Source organism: Pinus tabuliformis, chromosome 2_1 (assembly GCF_031772625.1).
Source record: "Pinus tabuliformis cultivar Carrire ecotype Pingquan chromosome 2_1, CPIR1, whole genome shotgun sequence".
In the NCBI taxonomy this organism is placed as follows: Eukaryota; Viridiplantae; Streptophyta; class Pinopsida; order Pinales; family Pinaceae; genus Pinus; species Pinus tabuliformis.
In genome coordinates, this window is record NC_142299.1 from 10,617,791 (window position 1) to 10,637,262 (window position 19,472).

Sequence of the window (19,472 nt, forward strand, 5' to 3'; positions counted from 1 at the left end):
ATACAGTAACCAGAAACGATGATCAGCAAACCATAGAATTTACTGGTCAGCATGTGTTCACTCCACTAACCGTCGGGTTATAGAAGCTGTAATTGTTTGCAACTAACCACGTCGGGAAATTCCACCATGTGACTGCCTCCACTCAAACCTCCAAGTCAATGGTTTCGGAACTGCACGGTATTAGAGCTAAGCACGATTAGTGCTTAATTAATCCACACTTAACCATTAATTAATTAGCAATTAAGGTTGGCGGACTTTTGGCGGTCCAATAATTTCGGTACTAACTCCAAAAATAGCGGGACTAATTGGAGTTCCTCTAGTTTTAGAGGAGTTTTACTAGGGCAAAACTGTTTTGACAATAACTGGAGCAAAATTTGACCAAATTGAGCTAAGGAAAAGGTGTTTCTAGATTATTTTGATGCTCTGAGTCTATTGAAGTAGGTTTTAGGAGTAGTAGAGCATTGTAAACAACATGTTTTTCCATTTTGAGCAAATAAAGAGGCCCAAGCCATGGAAGTTGGAGCAAGGAGAGGTAGCCCAGGAGGGGTGAACTCCTTTATAAAAACATTGTGTTAAGTGTTCTTCTTGATGGTTTGTTGTAGATTTACTTGTTTTTTTTTAGCACTAGTCTTTCATGCTATTTTGCTTATGATTCAAACATAAAAATTTACATAAATTTACTTGTTTTGATTCACAAACACCCTAAGGGAACCTACGCACATCAAGCAATTTGAAAGAATTTGTTTTTAATTCTATTGATGGTGCTAGACCTGCCAACATTCAGGGGATCACCCCTGTATGAAGTCCCAACTAAACCTCACACTGTTTGGTGTGGGAGTCCTATTCGATATGATGGATCAGTTTCCATTATCTTAAAGATTTGCCTCAACTCTTGCTTGTCAGCACAGGAGAGTGGTTTGACTTGTCTTTGAGAAGTGAGATTCATGTGCCTGGTGATTGTAAGTGTTACTTGTGTCAATGGTTCTTTCATTGCAAAGGGATAGGGTTGGAATGAGTCCCAAGTCGGTTGGGAGAAAGCCCAACTCTACCAAGAACACACAACACAACAAGCCGTGCACAACCTTTGGAGGAGTAGTCCACACGGATGCATCAGTCACAACGCAAAAGGGAAGATATGATGTACAACACTCAGCAGATGAGTCGACACGAGTGAAACGGTTGTTATAGCAAGTTTCATGTGAAAGGTTTGTCTGATGTTGGGGGGGATAGCCACCACATGCAGGACAACGTTAAAAAAATATACAACACATTTTCATTAATAGATTATATATTAAAACAAGTGAATTAGTTCAAGTGTGAAACACAGGTTAAAAAAACATGCATCACAAGTGTTCAAGATTAGTCTTACAACAGTTACAATACATTTGTGAAAACGTGTTGGCCTGTTTGCAGGCTTTTGAATTAAGTGAAAGTTCCAAGACACATCGTTACACCATACATCACTAACCCCATGGGTGGGGTGTTGGAGCCACTACTTACTCCTCAAAGAAAGTATTACAGAATCTATTGTCTTTGTGGGCCTTGACCTAGGTTCAGCCTTAGTCAGCCAAACAAATCCGTACACTACTGGCCCTTTCGGCATTAGCCCACGGAGTGCGGACCAAAGTCTCACCTGAAGAAGTATGGGGTGATGCTGGAACCAAGTTTCCACACCCTGAGATAGTCATGATGTCGGTTTATACCCCGTGCTCTTGCCTTCGCATAGGTCGCTAAGCCTTAGGGCTTATCGATCTACCCTCTATCCCGCCCTTCAGTACCTTCGCGAAGGTGTACAATTGACCTTCACGCAGCCCTAACCAATGGTTCAGGTACTTTCACGCTCCTATGACGATGTATTGTATAGGTTCCCAAGTTATCTCAAGTGTTTTACTTATTCTACCAATCAATTACAGGTATCGTCGTGTAAATTGATATTCTTACTTGTGTTTAATTAATAGATATAATCACATACATTCGCGCATGAAATAAAAATTGTAATATAAACCCCGATCGTAATGCAATATAATCAGATGCATTAACAGAGACTAAATACACAGTAATTGTAGAATACTTCTCTTTATTGATATCTCCAGTTTAATACAGACTCTATCCACCCTTCTCACACAGCTACAGGGGTCCGCGCACTCAGCTGCAGACTTCTACCCTAGGCCTTTGCGCCCTCAGCTGTAGATCCTCTACCTATGCTAAGACCTCAAAACACTTAGACTTCTCCAAGCTAGATCACTCTATAGAAACCATCTCCACTCTACTTCGCTAACTTACTTCTTAGAGTGTACTTACTTAGCTCCTTTTTATACAATCCCATGGTCTGCGAACCATGGGTAGATCTTTGCAGCCAGCTTGACACTTTACAAAATAAGGGCAGACAAGCCTTTATGACTCTTAACACCTTCGCACTCCATGAAAAAAAAATGTGGAGACTTTACAACTTTATTAAAAAATTGTCCCAAAACATGGGCTTTTAGCCCCAAAACTGCTCTTGGGGGAACCCATTCCTAACAGGCCCCCAACACAAACATGGTGACTTGCCCTCGAGTCACTATGTAGGCGCGACGATCTTGGCACAAAGACCTCTCAGCTTGACCTGTATGACTGCCACCTCGGTGGTGCACTGTGTAGCCGCTTGCTTCACTTCTTCGACCAATTGCTATGTCACTGGTCCTGAACTATCAACCTAAAGCTTCTACTAAGTCGCCTGTAGACTAGCAAGCTTGCCTTCAATGGAGGCCATGACCAAATAGGCCTCATCCAACCAAGGCTTCAAGTGCACCTTCAACACTACCTCTCCGTGCTCAGCTACATATACAAGTTCCTTCAGTGTTTTGGCCTCCTGCAGCTTCGCAAGTCTCTTTGTGAGGGCGACAGCGCACACTATTCCTTTCACCTTGTCGTAGCGTTGTTGTAGTTCTCGCACCTCTATCTCCAGCCTCTATACATTAGGATCTTCTTTCAGACTGGTCAGTACTTCAAACGATTGTTCAAATAGCCTTGTGTAGTCTTCTGCTACACTGTCTACTGCCACTATCACCTCTTTGACAACGATTGTGTGCTGCTCCTTTACTTCCAGTGGAGTTGATGACTGGGCCTTCAACTGCAACTCTGCAATATGGAGCTGAACCTTTTCCAACTCCGTGCGAGCATCACGCACCCGCATAGCAAATTTTCAAACGCGTACCTCTATCGGTTCTCCCTCAGGAATGGCCAACTCCGGGACCATTTGGCATGCTTCCTCTACAACCTGAACTATATTCTTATTTCAGTCGGTTACTTCATTCATGGTGGCGATAGCAGAGTCTCAATGTAGGGCCATCTGCACATTATTGATATTGTGCTCACTGACACCTGCAAAGCGCGTTGTTTGTGGGTCCTTAGCTCCGCGATCACTCCATTCTGTAGTAGGTGGAGTGCCTCGCCAGGAAGCACTTCCAAGTTCAGCCCTACTCCCTTGAGGGCACTGACAACGAGCCTGTTAGCTTCGATCTCTGTGGTCAATGCTCCCCCTGGCAACACTATTGCTTGGGATTCCTTTGCATGCAGCATCCTGACGGCTTTTGAAGTACCGATGGCAAGGCTGGTGGATGCCATGCCGATTTGTGATCTGCAGCTCATGCAGACCCATCTGGATGGCCCCCAATGCTTGTTGTTGCTGCTGCTCAAACTACTGTAGTACCTTCGTGGTGACATCCTGCATTGTATCTCCAATGTTGTTCAAATCTCCCTTTGTTAGGGTGATTGGGTCCAACAACGTCTTACTAGCCTTGGATTTCTTCCGTGCCCAACTTTTTACCATCCTCTTGGATGCTTGATATGGAATGACACCATCTACGGGTCCGTTTTGCGCTGCTCTGTTTGCTCATCCATTTCTTCCTCTGTTTTGGGCGAGGACGATCTCAGACCTTTGTCAGAGCCACATTCTACTCCACTTGTCTGCTCTTTCGCCTGCTCTGTGGCATTGCTCTCTACGTGGGCCTTGTCATCAACCTCCTTCCTCCTCTTCTCGGCTAGCTGCACCATCTTGTGCTTGACCTCCTCCATTTTGCATTACACGGTGGACTTGCTTGATCCCACTACTGAGTCTGAGGCAGTGCACCACTCTGCGGGCTAGTGATCAAGAATTGCATCGATCGTGTCATCAATTTCCAAGTAGGGAAATTCATGCCACTTCTACTTAGGGTCCTTCCATGCATTGATCGTTACGCGGTGAAAGTCTACCTTGAACTCCACGTACTCCTGCGGTTTGTCAAAAATAGTAAGCGATAATCGCGGCTTGCGGTTGATAATCATGTGTATATTCATTTCCATCAATATCCAAAAGATATTGCTATCCTTGATGCGCTGAGCATCCTTGGTCTTCCATAGCAAAGCATACTTCGCCACTTCTGGTAGGTTTGGCATGACCGAGGGGAATTGACTATATTCAGGTAGCTCCCAGGCTACCAACACAATGGACAACAAGAGCCACGCATAGTGGAAGGTCTTGTTGAGCTCCTGTGCCTCACGGTAGTTCACAAGGAACTCACCATGGAGATAGTGCACCCAATTAAACTAAACACCTTATGCGCATTGGGCCGCTAGAGCGACGACGAGTGTCAGAACTTCATCTGCGTGACACTTCTGCATAACTTTTCCTACCAAAATCTGAGTGGCCACCTTGACCACAGGATCATAGATACTCAAGATGACAAAGTCTCATGGCTTCTTCGCGAGATTGAGTTTCTCCTTCATGGTCTCCACGAGGGTATGCATGCCACCTTTTCTGCCAAATATCATGGCCGAATTTTCCCCTGTATATGGCAGCTGTGTGATCCTATGGATCAACATGTTGGTGATGGGTATCAGCTCTTCTAGCCACATAACCCATCATGCACCAAGCATAGTAGCTGCTTGATTACCAATAATCTAATGGGTGTGCAATTGTAGTGCGGCACCCATAACAAGTTGAGTAGACCTGCCTTGTCTACACCCTTGAGCCACTTCCATGTTTCCAACGCAGTCATCCTGGTGGTTGTATGAAAAACGTGGTGCATTAGTTTGTCTATTGCCAAATGAGGGAACTTCTCAGTGTCAGCTAAGTCCCAATCTTCCAATTTCAACAGCATAACCCACCCCAAGCGCAGTCCTTCAAAGAAAATCTCATCCGGCAGCAGAGGTATGTGCAAGGAAACCTTGCTTTCGTCAATGTACTTCAACACCTTGGTCTTGCCCTTGTGCGGAGGGACATATTCGGGAAACTTAGTAATAGGGTCAGAACCATCGACTTCAGTGTCCTCCACTTCCACCCCCATATCCTCATCACCCATTGGGATGTCCTCAATCTCTTCCTCCTCTGGTTCCAAGTTAATAGTTTTTCCCTTTTCTTGTGTAGTGGTCTTGTCCTTCTGTGGATTTCTTCTAGGCGATGTGCGAACCGATGTCGCAACCTGCTTGCCTTTTTTATCCTTCACACTCTCCTTGGTCGGGGTAGGATTTGGTCTAGGTGTCCGTGGTGACTTGGGGACTTCAGCTAGTACCTCTGCAACCTCTAGAGCAGCGCCCTCTACCTTGATAAAAACTTTTGGAACAACCCCCTCAACTGTCATTTCTTTGGCGTCCATAGCTTCTGATCCTAGGATAATGTCACAGATGATGTTGCGATCGGACTCTAGAAATCGATCAAATGCTGGCCAGTCAAGCAATTCTTCGAAAAATGCGCGGTTCATGCACGTCTGAGAGCTCACTAGCTCAATGCTCATAATGGCAAGTGTTTTTCGTTGGGCAGCCACATGTAATTTATAGGACATTTTGAATTCAAATCCAACTGTTCCCCCCAAATTCAGTTCATTTATGCTAGATTGGTGGCAGATTTTCAAGGATCTTACCCATAAATTTCGTCTTAAATGCCGCCTTCCCGCTCCATTTGGCCGCATTCTCATTGTCAAATCATGAACAGTGAATTTAATGATCACTTTCTCGCTAACCTGCATGTTTTTCCCTGGGTAACACAGCTCCCTTTGCGTTGTTGCAAATCCTGTGACATCTCCTCATTCCGTGCAATCCCCCAATCGCGCAGTTTCCCAACCCGGGCAGTGTAGTTTATAGTCCCGAACCTCCTTTCAGCTGCCTGGAGCGCTAAGACTATGATACCTTCATATAGTCACCTGGACTAATCATTGGTGTATGGCTTCAATCAGCTACCATTCACCTTTCTTGGGAAGGGATCTCCATTCAATTTAACCAACTGAACTGCTCCACCATCGGTAATATCCTTAATGACATAGGGCCCTAGCCAGTGCATCCTAAATTTCCCTGGAAATTTATCAAACTTGCTATCATATAACAAAACTAGATCATTTACCTTAAAGGTGCACAACTTAATGTGCCGATCATGCCATGCTTTCTCTCGTTGCTTTTGGAATTGTTGGTGAAATCCAGCCAGAAACCTTTCTTCCTCAAGCTCGGCAAGCTGCACAAGCCTCTCTTCCAAGGCTCCGCGATCTGTCATGCCCGTGAATGCCTCTATGTGCAGACTAGGCACAATGTATTCCATTGGCATCACTACTTCAACACCATATACAAGCCTAAAGGGTGTTTGTCTAGTCAACTTTTTTCACTTCGTTCGATAAGCCCATAGTACTGTGGGTACGTGTAGGTCCTAATAATTTCGCTAAGCATTGAAAACCTTGGTCAACACATTCTCCAGTACCTTATTGAATGCTTCCACTGTCCCATTAGCCTGTGGGTGATAAGGCATGCTTTTCTGGTGATATACCTGAAATTCAGCCGTCAGCGCGTTGATCGTTTTGTTCAGAAAGTACGTACTGTGATCACTCATCAAAATATTTGGACACCCAAATCGCATTAGTACATACTCAAAGAGAAACTTTGCAGTGGTCATGCCTGTGCAGTCCTTCATAGGTTGTGCCTCTGCCCATCAAGTCAAATACTTAGTCATGGTGATAATGTACCGCGCACCTCTCTTCTTTCCTTGAGGCTGAATGGGTTCGTCAAAATCTATTGCACATTTCTTGAAAGGTTGCAACGTCATCTGTGGGTTCAGAGGAAAGTCATCTCTCCACGATGGCCTGCCAGTCCTTTAACACATGTCACATGCCTTTCAATAGGCTTTTGAATCCTTAGGGAGGGTGGGCCAACACAACCTTATGCGTAGAATCTTCTGTACAGTCGCCCTTCTTGCATAATTCCCTCTCGCGGCACCCCCATGAATGTCCGCGAGGATACTGCTTCTTTCAAACTCTGGTACATATCATTGCAATACTTCATCAGACCCCATTTTGTACAGATGCCCTGCAATGATAGAAAAGTCTGTCACGCATACCACTAACTCCTTTTTCTGCTGGGTGGTGTAGCCTTCCGAGGCAGTTCATATCGTTAGGAAGTGTATGATGTCTTTAAAGTGACCATCTGTGACGTGCACTGCAAAGAGCTGCATGTCAGGCAATCCTTCCTCTATATTAGTGGGCTATTCTCCCATTTTGATGCACGACAGATGGTCTGGTCCTGTGTTCAGTCATCAAGGCTTCACAATAACTTCAAAATCATACTCCTGGAACAATAACAACAACCTGCAGATTCTCCCCCCCAACACAGGCTTATTGACCAAGTATTTCAACGTAGAATGATCCGTATACATCTTAATTTGTCCACCTAGCAAATAGTGTCTAAACTTTTGGAGCACGTATACCATGGCTAGTCCTTCGCGCTCTGTGGTGGAATAGTTCTTCTCAGCCTTGGATAGCTTCCTTCTTGTGAATGCTATAGGATGGTAAAATTCTCCTTCACCAGCCTGTGTTAGTACTACTCCTAGTGCTGTACATGACATGTATACATGTACATGAAACTCCTTCTCTCAATCTAGGAAGACTAAAATCAGCGCAATGAAAATTTTTCCTTTCATCACATCCAAGCTTCTCTGACAGTCCTCGTTCCAACAGAACGTGACATCCTTTTCCAACAACTTCTCCATAGGTGCAGTGATCTAGGCATAGCCTTTGATAAACTTCCTGTAGTACCCAGTATGTCCCAATGTTGTGCGCAACTATTTCACACTCCTTGGCGCCTCTAGGTTTATTATCACTGCGGTATTCATGGGGTCTACCATCAATCCCTGTCTTCATACCACATGACTCAGCAAAATCCCAAAATGGACACAAAACAAACATTTCTTCAGATTGAGCACAATCTAGTACCTTCGACAAGTATCTACCATTAAGCGCAAAATTGCCACATGGCATTTTACCAACCCAAACATAGTCCATTCATCAAATTGCACCTCCAGAAACTTATGAGTGAAGTATTTGAATGCAACAATGACTACGTGTGAAAAAATCATATGTGCATTCTTTAATCCGAAAGGAATTATGGTGTACTGAAAGCATACCCATTCAGTCGTGAAGGTCATATTGCTTCTATCTTCAGGTGAAACTTTGATCTAATGGTACCTGTAGAACCCATCAGTGAAGGAATACGCTTCCTGGCCACCTACATTATCCAATACCTCATCAGTGAACAAATTCGGGAAAGGATCATGAACGCAAGCGTAATTCAACTTCCTGCAATCTACACATATCCTTATTTCATTCTTCTGCTTCCTTTCCTGTACCACCATTGGGCTCACCCAATCAGATTCTTCTATGGGCTCAATGATGCCTACCATGAGCATCTTATCTAACTCTAAGCAGACCTTCTCCTTTTACTTCAGATTGGGATGGTAAGGTCTTTGCTTAATCGGCTTTGCGTTGGGTTTTAATGTGATCTTCATAATGCCCAGGTCTCCTATTATCCCCTTTAACTTCATAAACTCGGTAGGGAACAAATCATGGTATTCATGGAGCAATTTAGTGACCTTATCTACTGTCGCGTCATCCCAGTAATCTCCAATCTTCATGAATTTTGGCTTCGCCTTCGTGCCAATATTTATCTGTTTAGTTTTTAGTGGTGTGATTATATTAGGATTCTTGATCTGCAGTCCCTCGACCTTGCGGTGACCCTCGGTTTCAGGGATATTAATCTTTCGGGGGTCCTTGTATTCTTCTTCAACAGTCACGTTATAGCATTCCAGTATGTGGCTCAGTTGACTAGAACAATCGGGTTGAATCAGATCCAAATGATCTTGTAGTATCCTAAATATCGCTGCTTTAACTTCTTGTAGCGCTTCGTCAATACAGTCAAACTCGTCTTCGAAGTTGAATGTCATTAAGAACCCTTTGTGAAAAATATCCCATTCTTCTGTGCCATGGAGGAGCTCTGTCTCCAAGTACAAGTTCATTGGGATGACATCCAGGGTGTGATAGAACAAATGCACCCATTCCATTTGGGGCTCTGCTTGATAGGCCTTATCCCATTTAGACAAGTGTTTGCACGCATCATCCTTCCCGTCATACTTGTTCATCACTTGTACCTTTGGCTTCCCAAATCATGTTCTCATCATCCTCCTATACTTGCACCAATCATCAAAACTACCCATGTGTGTACCCCACCATCTCGTGGGCATAGCGCGCAATGCCTACTCCAAAGCCTGGAAGTGCTACTTCTCTAGTAATTTCCTCTCAAATGCATCCAAAAACACATTCACATCATTCAAGCCATCATAAGTGGGCATATTTCTTACCTATGACAACACACAACGCAGTGACTAGGTAATAATGTTATAGCTCAACGTAGTTACTTCATGTAGCCGATTCTACTAGCTCTCTAATTCTTCATTCGAGTCTGAAGTGCAGGAACTCTCGCGATCCCATGTAATTCATCCATCTGCTATCAGATTAACCCAATCTTGGTCTCACGCTGTTATCTTATATATGCAGTCCAAATCATCATTTCTTTCGTAATCACACACTGGTTCAATATAGCGTGATCCTTCTGCAAGATCTAGGGGTACTATTACTCAAACTGATTTCTTTTCAAATATGATATTTTGCTTCTTTAGGTTGATTACCCTGTTCATGTCAGTAGCCCAATCAATGTCAAGGAGCGCAGGGTAGGGGTTGCTGTAATCCACAATTTCCATTACTTCAAAATCAGCTAATGCAATCGTGCCTTCAATATCTATAGTTACTCCTTGCAACCATCCCATGGGGATGATCTTCTGCTAATTTTACATCCTTAACTGAATCAGAGACCACTACAGCATGGGTCTCCCCATCCGCTCCCAAGTCTTCTTTGGAAAAACATGTGCGTCTAACCCCAGATCTAGAATAACTTGATCCATTTCATATTCTCCTATCTGTGTGGTGAGTCTCATCTCACATCTTGTCCTTGCCTTATGCTTACCAATCTTCTGTACCACGCACAGTTTACCCGAAGTGTTTTCGACACATCTATTTATAAGTTCCTGTAACCCCTTCATAACCTTTCTATCGCACAACAGCTTCATGCAGGTCTCTAGAAAGGTCGTAAGCATAGAAGGGTCCATTTCCTGAACAGGTTTATCCCAGCTCCTTGAGGTAGAGGCCTCAACGAAGCTCTTCTTTGCTTCCATGAATGTTTCGCGTGCACACTCCAAATCAAATTCAGCCTCCTTCTCTGGAGATTTGTGAACCCATGTGTTGTCTTCAGGTTGTTTCCCCTTATCGTTGCTCGTTGCAATTCCACTTCAGAGCACTATATTCACATTCGGATCTTCATTGCGAGGCTCATCCCTCATCATATACAGGTTCTAAGTCAGCTACAGAGGTAGCATCCCTTTTTTGTGTATCCTTGCTATAAGTGTAGGACAATCCTCAGTCTCATGATCAAACTGAGTACAATATTTTCACGATGGACACGTTGGGTTAGTGCGTTCACGGGGATAGTGTCCTGGTCCTCCAAAATTGTAATAGATCAATTGTCCCCGACCTCTGCCAGGTCCTCCTCTGCCTCAGCCTCGTCCATGCTCCTGAAAGCCTGTCCATGCCATCCAAGCACCTTGGTTAGGAGGTCGTTTTTCTACCTGAACTTTATACGCGAGTGTTCTACCCATCATTGTTATAGACATTTTTGTGCCTTACAACTCTAAGCATGAAATGTCCATAATCCAAGGGATCCAAAGTCCCTAAAAGTGTTGTTCCTACCCCTAGAGGAACAAGGTCAACCAATTACAGCTTCTCCCAGAAGTTCTCCACCAGAAACTACTCAGAATCAATCAAATCAGGATCATTTCAGCTGCTCCACTAGCTACCTGCGTTGGATAGCACCCCAGTACACTAGCTAGGTGCATTGCAACGCACCTAAATGCACTACCAGGGTGCGCTGAGTGGGAAATGCCAAATGGCAATGTCATTCCGCGAGGTGGACAGACCATGGAAGCTTCCAAAATCTTCCTCAATGACACTTGCCTCACTGAGTTCAACCAAGGATGAGTAAGAGGCTCTCAACCTCCAAGTGGATGCAAGAACTGACAGAGAGAAGCCACAAGTCAAAACATAAGCTGACTCATCCTCTCTGCTTACATCTATATATGGATCCCTCATCCCAGAGATCCGGAGGCTGGAATTTTGTACTTTGCAGAGAATTGTTGTTGGTTTTGAGATTGAGATTAGTGCATTGGGTGATTTATGCTTTGTTGGAGGTGAAGAAGGGATTCCTTTGCTGGGAGGTAGATGCTGGATCGGGACTCACTTGGTTGTATCTCCTCCTGGATCTTCTTATCATATCAATAAAACTATTTGAGTTTCTCCTACATGCTTGTGTATCAATGATGTTTTGTTATATTTGCATGTTTAGCTTAAATCTGATCCTAAGCTATTTATGAATGTAAATCTATGTCTTTGTGTAGTTTTCCTCTTCTGTGATCTTGCAGGAACTTGGTGAAGCTGGGCAAGTAAGGGAGCAGGTAGCTGGAAGCCATCAAAGAGGAGAGCGATTGGATCAACAAACTAGCGCAAGACACAGGTTAGTCCGTCCTTCCTCTTCGTTTCCATTTCATAAAGAAGAATACGAAAGTAGTTTTCCTTGTTTGTTGCTAAGGCACTGTCACACCTTATAGTGGGATAGGGGCGTTCTGAGTAGATACTTTTCCCAACAACAAAATGGCGACTCCGCTGGGGACCGTATCTAGTTAGTTTGTTTGTGTTTCTCTTGTTGTTTGTTTCATAAACACAAAAGTAGCAATCAAACTGCATTTTCCATTTACAAATGCAAAGTAGACACCATCTACTTCAATCCACTCACTGGATTTGTTTATGATTTGAACAACTGATCCAAAAATGCTCTAATTTCCCTTTGTGATAGCCCTTAGTCCTCCTTTAAATCATCCCTCTAATTGTACCTTACTGATTGCTTTTACTCGGCCAAAATCCATAGATTAAACTGCAAACCGTGACCCAGAACCCGGATAGAAGTCTCCTTTCTGCCCCAGCGCAGGCTCTGTGAAGAGGTTCTGCATTTCAACGCAGGTCTTGAGAGGGCTACCTGCACTGCAATTCAGTTTCTCTGTGCAACAGATGCGCTGATCAGCCTTTGCCCTGTGCAGCTGAGGTTCTTTGCTTCATTTTGTTCAGTTTTATCTTTGATTTTTGCAGCCTGTTATCAGTGTGTGTACCTATATGAAAACCCCTTTTCTTTGCCTTAATTCCGCCTCATTTGTACAAAAAGACTGTAGGTGTTCTTTGTGTGTTTGTTACATCATTTACAGTTTTCCATTGAAAAGTAAAATAGTCATACTGTCGTCCTTAGATTTAGATCTGTCGTAAGTGTCGATTTTGATCTTAGGAGAAAGTTTCTTTGTTGTTGACAGTTGATTATACTTTTTACTTTTACCTTTGGTTTGAATTTGTCTCTTTCTAGTGTCGAAACGAGTGTTTATTTCAAAATCATAAAGTGTCGTAATCTTCTCTACCTTTTTGATTTCGAAAAGAAGCTTGTTTGTGTTTTTCACTTGAAAGCAAATTCAGATTTGTACATCAACTTTCTTTTTAGGCATCAATATTAAGAAAGTGAAAACAAATACATGCATATGTGCATTTGCATATTGATAGTTTGTATGGTTTGATTTAGGAAAAGTGCATTTACAGTGTGCTCTTTGCTCTTTGAGAAAAGATTGTGTCTTTCTTTTCCCCTTGTAGCTAGGATTTTCATTGTTGAAAAGAGATAAAAGCTTGCTTATCATCTTTAGATTGCATTAAGGAATTACATCTACATCTCGTGGTGATCCAAAAAGGCAAACTTCTAAGGAAGATCAACTTAAAATAAATTGAATGAATCTAACAACGCATTGGAACTTAACGCACAACATAGAGGTCTAGGCTAGAGACGTGTTCGGGCGTCGTAAAGCCTGGTAACTGTTGTCCTCACTGATGGTTAGGTGATTCCTCCACTGTGAGACGATAAGTGCCAGTACGAATTGTGCTCCGACGTACCGTTGAGTATATATTGGGAGACCCCTATAGGCTTAAAACATTTTATCCATAGGAAGCCGTGTCGGCTATCCTACTGATCGCAATGCACCGAACACAGCATTCGGGAAGATTGACTGCCGTACCGTAAAATGTATTCTGCAGTTTTGTGATTGGTTTGGCACACCCTCTACCTAGATTCAGAAACATATTTCCCCTTTGGTATTTTAGTTGATCGAGTAATCCGCAATCGTGGAAGAAAGTCAATTGAAACCCCGTTGTTCGCGGAGGCTTACAAGTCAACTGTCTTTGTCTCCGGAATCGAAACCAGTACGGACAAAGCGAACTCATTTAACCGGTTCCAAATCTCCTATTAAAGTTAGAACAAGTGTTCCAACAACATCCGAGATTTCGGTTACTCCAAACATTTCTGGAAACCCTGCCTCTACAGAATAAGTTCAACAGCCACAAAGGGATAGTGATACTGATCCTAGTCTGAGAGTAAACACTTGTGTTATTGAGCCAGTTACATCTACAACCAGTTCGGAGAGTCTTGCTCTTCAAACATCTGTCGCTGTCAATTCCACCCCTTCTTTGGCACCAGAAATATTTTACGGACCTGACGGTCTTCCCCTTCCACCTGGTTTTATTGCGATTGAAGAAATTGTAGAAGATCCTCAAACAAGTACTCCAACGCACTTTGGAGTCGGGTTCACTCTATGTCCTTCTTCATCAGAAGTTAGTCTACCACCAGTGGAAGTTCCTGTAGAATCGCTAGGTAATCTTTTGGATAGACTCCAAATGTCTGAACAACCGTCAACATCTAGGACTGTGTCGACTGACACAGCGACAACAGAACTCCCTGCCGTCACTCCGACAATGTTCGCCGGCATACCATCTGTCCCAACTAGCTCTCAAGCGCTGGAAGGAGCCCACTCAGGGGCTATTTCGACAGTCTGGGCCGTTCCCGTTAGTTCAACCAGAATAATATCCGGTAACTCTTATGTTGAGTCTCAACAAATTGATCCATTTGGAGGTCAATTTGGGCAATCCAGTCCCCAAGGGCAGACAATCCCCTTGAGTTCCGGATTACCACCGTATGGGGGGCAGTATGCCCTTTCATTACCCCCTCCAGGAGGATATCCATACGAGAGTTCACAACAATACTCAGGTTACACTGGAATCACCTCAAGTGGTTGGGTACCTATGCTACCTCAACAACCAAGAGTTGTGTATTCAATGCAACAATGTGTACCTATGTCGAACATCCCGACTACAACAACTATTGTGACGGTGTCACAAGTTCAAACGCTGCCTGTTGTATGCCAACATCAGATTTCTCAGGTTATAATGCAACAGCCCCTTGACCCTGTGACTCAACCACAATCGCCAACTAGTGGGGCGACACAGGTCCAGACGGGTACAATTACCGCACACCTTGGTCCAACGGTTAGTATAGTGCAACAGCACATGGCTTCACAACCGTGGCTGGTGCAATACCAACAACCACAATTCCAACAAGTATACCAGGGTTCTGAGCAACAGATCTTTGCGAACAGTGGACAACCGTACATTCAAAACGGTCAAAATCAACCATTTTACAATGGTCATCTCCACCAACCGTATCAGTCATACCAGCATCAACTACATTATGCTGGTATGCAAAGGCCAACTGCTCAGGCGATTCCATCGTATCCTGGATATGCTTCACCTAACCTGAATCAACAGTTACCATTCGTGGCAACCTTAGAGTTACCTGATTTACACCGGTTAACAAACGATCCAATTGCTTACGCCCCTTGGTGGCCAGCAATTCCGCATAAACTTCCATCAGATATTCCTAAATTTAATGGAAATCTGGGTGAAGATCCATCGAATCATGTGATGAAAATTCATCTATGGTGTTCATCAAACACCCTCAACGATGATTCGATAAGGCTTCACCTCTTCCAGAGGACGTTAACGGGTCCAGCGGAAAAATGGTATATTGAATTGCCTAGAGCTTCGTTCGACAACTTCAGTACCTTAGCCACAACCTTTTCAACCCATTTTCAATTACCGATAAGGTATGAAATGGGAACAAAACTCCTTACCAACTTCAAATAGACAACAACCACTCACATATCTGATCATATACATGAGTGGCGACGTCGTCGTAGGATGGTAAAAACGTACGTTCCCGATCAGCTATTAGCTTAATGGTTTATCAAGTCATTACTGCCTTTCATCACAGAAGATGTGGCAAAGGGGGGGGGGGGTCGTAACAGAAGAGCAAGTGATAGCTCGTGCACAATATCTGGATTTGATTTACACTCAGTCCGGCACGCTCTACGACAAAATACCTGATGCCCCTAGACCGGAATCCTCGATTCCTCCTCCTCCTAAATCAAACAATGACTCTCATGCCAGCGATGGCGTGATTGGCACGACAGACACGAGATCAACAAGGGCCGCATCCAAAAAGGCCCGTAAGGTTTTAGGTCAAAATGCAAAAGACGAACTTCTTGCTTCGGAAGTAAATTCCGTATCGACAGATAAAGGCAAAGAAACCAAACAACTAGGAAGCAAGAAGAAAGGAAAAGGGAAGAAGAAGAAACAAGATGAGCAATCTCCCGAAAAATCTTCTTCAAACCCTCCTGGGAATAGGAAACCCTCTACAGGTTGCATGATATGCGACGAGGATCATTGGACAAGAGAATGTCCATACAAAGCTGAGCTTAAGAGATTCTTTAAAAGTTCGAAAACCTCAGTAGTGTTAACCGATCCATTTCCGAATCCAGGAACAAATCTGGTTGAAAGTGGAAATGCTTCCCCGTCTCAAGTGCTAATGTTGTCGATTTCGAAACAACAAAATGATGCTTTGATCTCGACAAGGAACAAAGATTATGGGAATCCTTAGCTGTCGAACAACAAGGATAAAGATCAACCAAGTAGTTTGACAACAACTTCAACAGAAGTTGTACAACCCACCATCCCTGAATTGACAATAAAACCGCCAAAGGGAGTAGTACACAAGTCGACATTTAATCCTCATGCTAGAGCGGCGTAGCATTATAACATAGTGGAAGATTTGGCCCTATCGCCATCCGCTATGTCGACTCTTGAAGTACTACAAAACTGCCCATCCCAAAGGCAGGCTTTGTTATCAGCCATTGGTGGGATTGATCCAAAGGATTCCAATCTTGTATCCTTTGACCACAAAGGATACGATCCTCAGTTACCAGCTCAATTAGCTTTCCTTGTTCAAGTGAAAGCCCTCAACAAAACTGTTCACCGAACAATTATTGATGAGGGGGCATCTACATGTATCATGTCGATGAGCTGCTGGAAAACTTTAGGATCTCCAACCTTGTCGCGATCTGTGACAACATTAAAAGCTTTTGACGGAAGAACGTATACCCCGTACGGTATCCTCAATAACTTGAAAGTTGAACTAGGAGGGAAAAAAGTAGAAATAGATGTTGAAGTCATCGATGGGAATCTTGATTACAACATCCTACTAGGAAGATCGTGGATATATGCCATGGCAGCTGTTGTGTTGACCTATTTTAGAAAGATTGCATTTCCCTTTCAGGGAGGGATTACAATCGTCGACCAACAAAACTTCCTCCCCAATGGTTCACAAGTTATGGGAAGCATTCCCATGATCCATGAAAGCCCCCATTCGCTTCAGAATATCGGAGTAGGCCTACTAAAAGATCCTATACTAATGGGAACTTTCGCTCTTCCACCTCCAATCAATCTGGCGGAAGTAGCGTCAATATGAACTTGCAATATGATATCTTCCGCAAAGATCTCAGAAAACGATATCAGCATGGATCATGCAATGGTTTTGCCCCCAAGACCAATAGAAATATTATAGAAATCAATGTTTTTAGCATGGAAGGCAAACCCAAATCAACGCTCATCAAGCGTTTGGGTAGATAGGTCTAGAGAATATGGTACCCCTTCAGATCCTTGGTCACGAGTGGATGGAACCGATGAAGGAATTGTACAATCAATGTTGATTGGAGGGACACCATGGAATGACTGCCACCATCGTTCCCTTCTTCCGGATTATGAAGAAGATACTCAAGATGACCTTTATCATCCTTCAATTTTTGAATTCCTATCAAATACTGTAAATACAATGGATTCCGAGTGAAACTTATCCAACATTGAAGAGACTATAGCCATAAATATCTCGACTAAAACGGATGTTGTAGAGAATATTTATGTCGGCAAATGTTGTTCTCCTTCAGAACTGGAAATATACAATGCTCTTTTTCGCGAATTCAGAGATGTCTTTGCTTGGTCATATGATGAAATGCCAGGCATTGACTCAAGTATCGTTGAACACGAAATTAAGATGTATCCAGATGTCAAACTGGTACGACAACGGCTTAGGCAGGTGCACCCCAAGAAAGCTGCTGCCATTAAGGCAGAAGTTGAAAAACTTCTCCATGCTGGTTTCATCTACCCAGTTCCTCTAACCAATTGGGTATCGAATATTGTCCCTGTTATGAAGAAACAAGGGACAATTAGAGTGTGTGTCGATTATAGGGATGTAAATCAAGCTTGTCCAAAAGACAACTACCCTACACCCTTCATCGACCAGATAATTGATGAATGCGCCGGATGCGAAATCTTTTCATTCATGGATGGATTTTCCGGGTATAATCAAATAAATATCTGCCCACAGGACCAGTCAAAGACTGCATTCATTTGTCCATGGGGCACATTCACATATCAAAAATTACCCTTTGGTTTAAAGAACGCAGGAGCGACGTTTCAGAGGGCAATGAATTATGCCTTCCACGACATCAAAAACATCGTTCAACCATATCTCGACAACCTTCTGGCTCATTCGCGAAAGCGGACTGATCATCCGCAGCATTTAAGAGCGATATTTCTACATTGCCGACACTACAAGATACGACTCAATCCGCACAAATGTGTATTTTGCGTCAATTCTGGTCATTTACTTGGCTTTGTAGTCTCCAAGGATGGGATTCGTCTCGACCCCTGCAAGGTCCAGGCAATCATAAATTTGCCTCCACCTTCCAATTTTCTTCAGATTCAGAAACTCCAAGGGAAAGCCAACTTTCTGAGGAGGTTCATTCCAAATTACGCCGAACTTGCTAAAGGTTGTACACATCTTTTGAAAAAGGAGGTACCCTTTGTCTGGGATCAGGTTGCGCAAGCTTCCTTTGATGCTTTAAAAGATTCCTTAATGAAAGCATCATTAATGTACGCCCCCGATTATCAAAGAGATTTTAACCTGTATCTGGCTGCAACAGATACAACCATCGGAATGGTTTTAGTTCAAGAAGTCAATGGAATTGAACACCCTATATATTATTTAAGTAAAAACTTAAATGATACAGAAAGCAAATATTCTTATGTTGAAAAACTAGCGCTTGCAGCTGTTCAAGCGATACAAAGATTTCGACACTATGTCCTCTTCCGGAAAACTACCATTCTGTCAGATTGCAACCCCATGACTTATATATTGTCGCGACAGTTGCTGGGGGGCAAATATTCAAAATGGATAGCAATCCTTCAAGAGTTTGATCTGGAATTCGTAAAATCCAAATCAAAGAAAGCTCTAGTTTTTGCAGAATTATTATGTGATCTCCCATCGTCGTCCAACGATGAAACATCCGAAGAATCAATCGTGGATGAGAATTTTTTTCTGATATCTACAAGAAATGAGTGGTATGGAGATATAATAATTTATCTCCAAACCCAAAAGTTTAGGCCTAACACCTCTCACTCTGTACAAAAACGTATTAGATACCAAGCAAAAGACTACATGATCGTCGGTGATACACTATACCGTCGTGGTATCGATACAGTTCTGAGAAGGTGCCTCACCCATGAGGAGGCCGAGAAAGCCTTGAATGAGTGTCATTCAGGAGCTTGTGGGGGGCATCAATCTGGATATGCTACAGCACAAAAAATCTTACGAGCAGGATACTTATGGCCAACAATGTTCGAAGATTGCATAACCGCAGTCAGAAGTTGCCATGCTTGTCAAATTTTTGATAGCAAAACCAGAAGACCACCCGCACCTCTACAGCCAATAGTTGCTGTTGGGCCGTTCGCCAAATGGGGCATCAATTTCATGACATGTAGCCGCACCTCGACCGGGGGGCATGG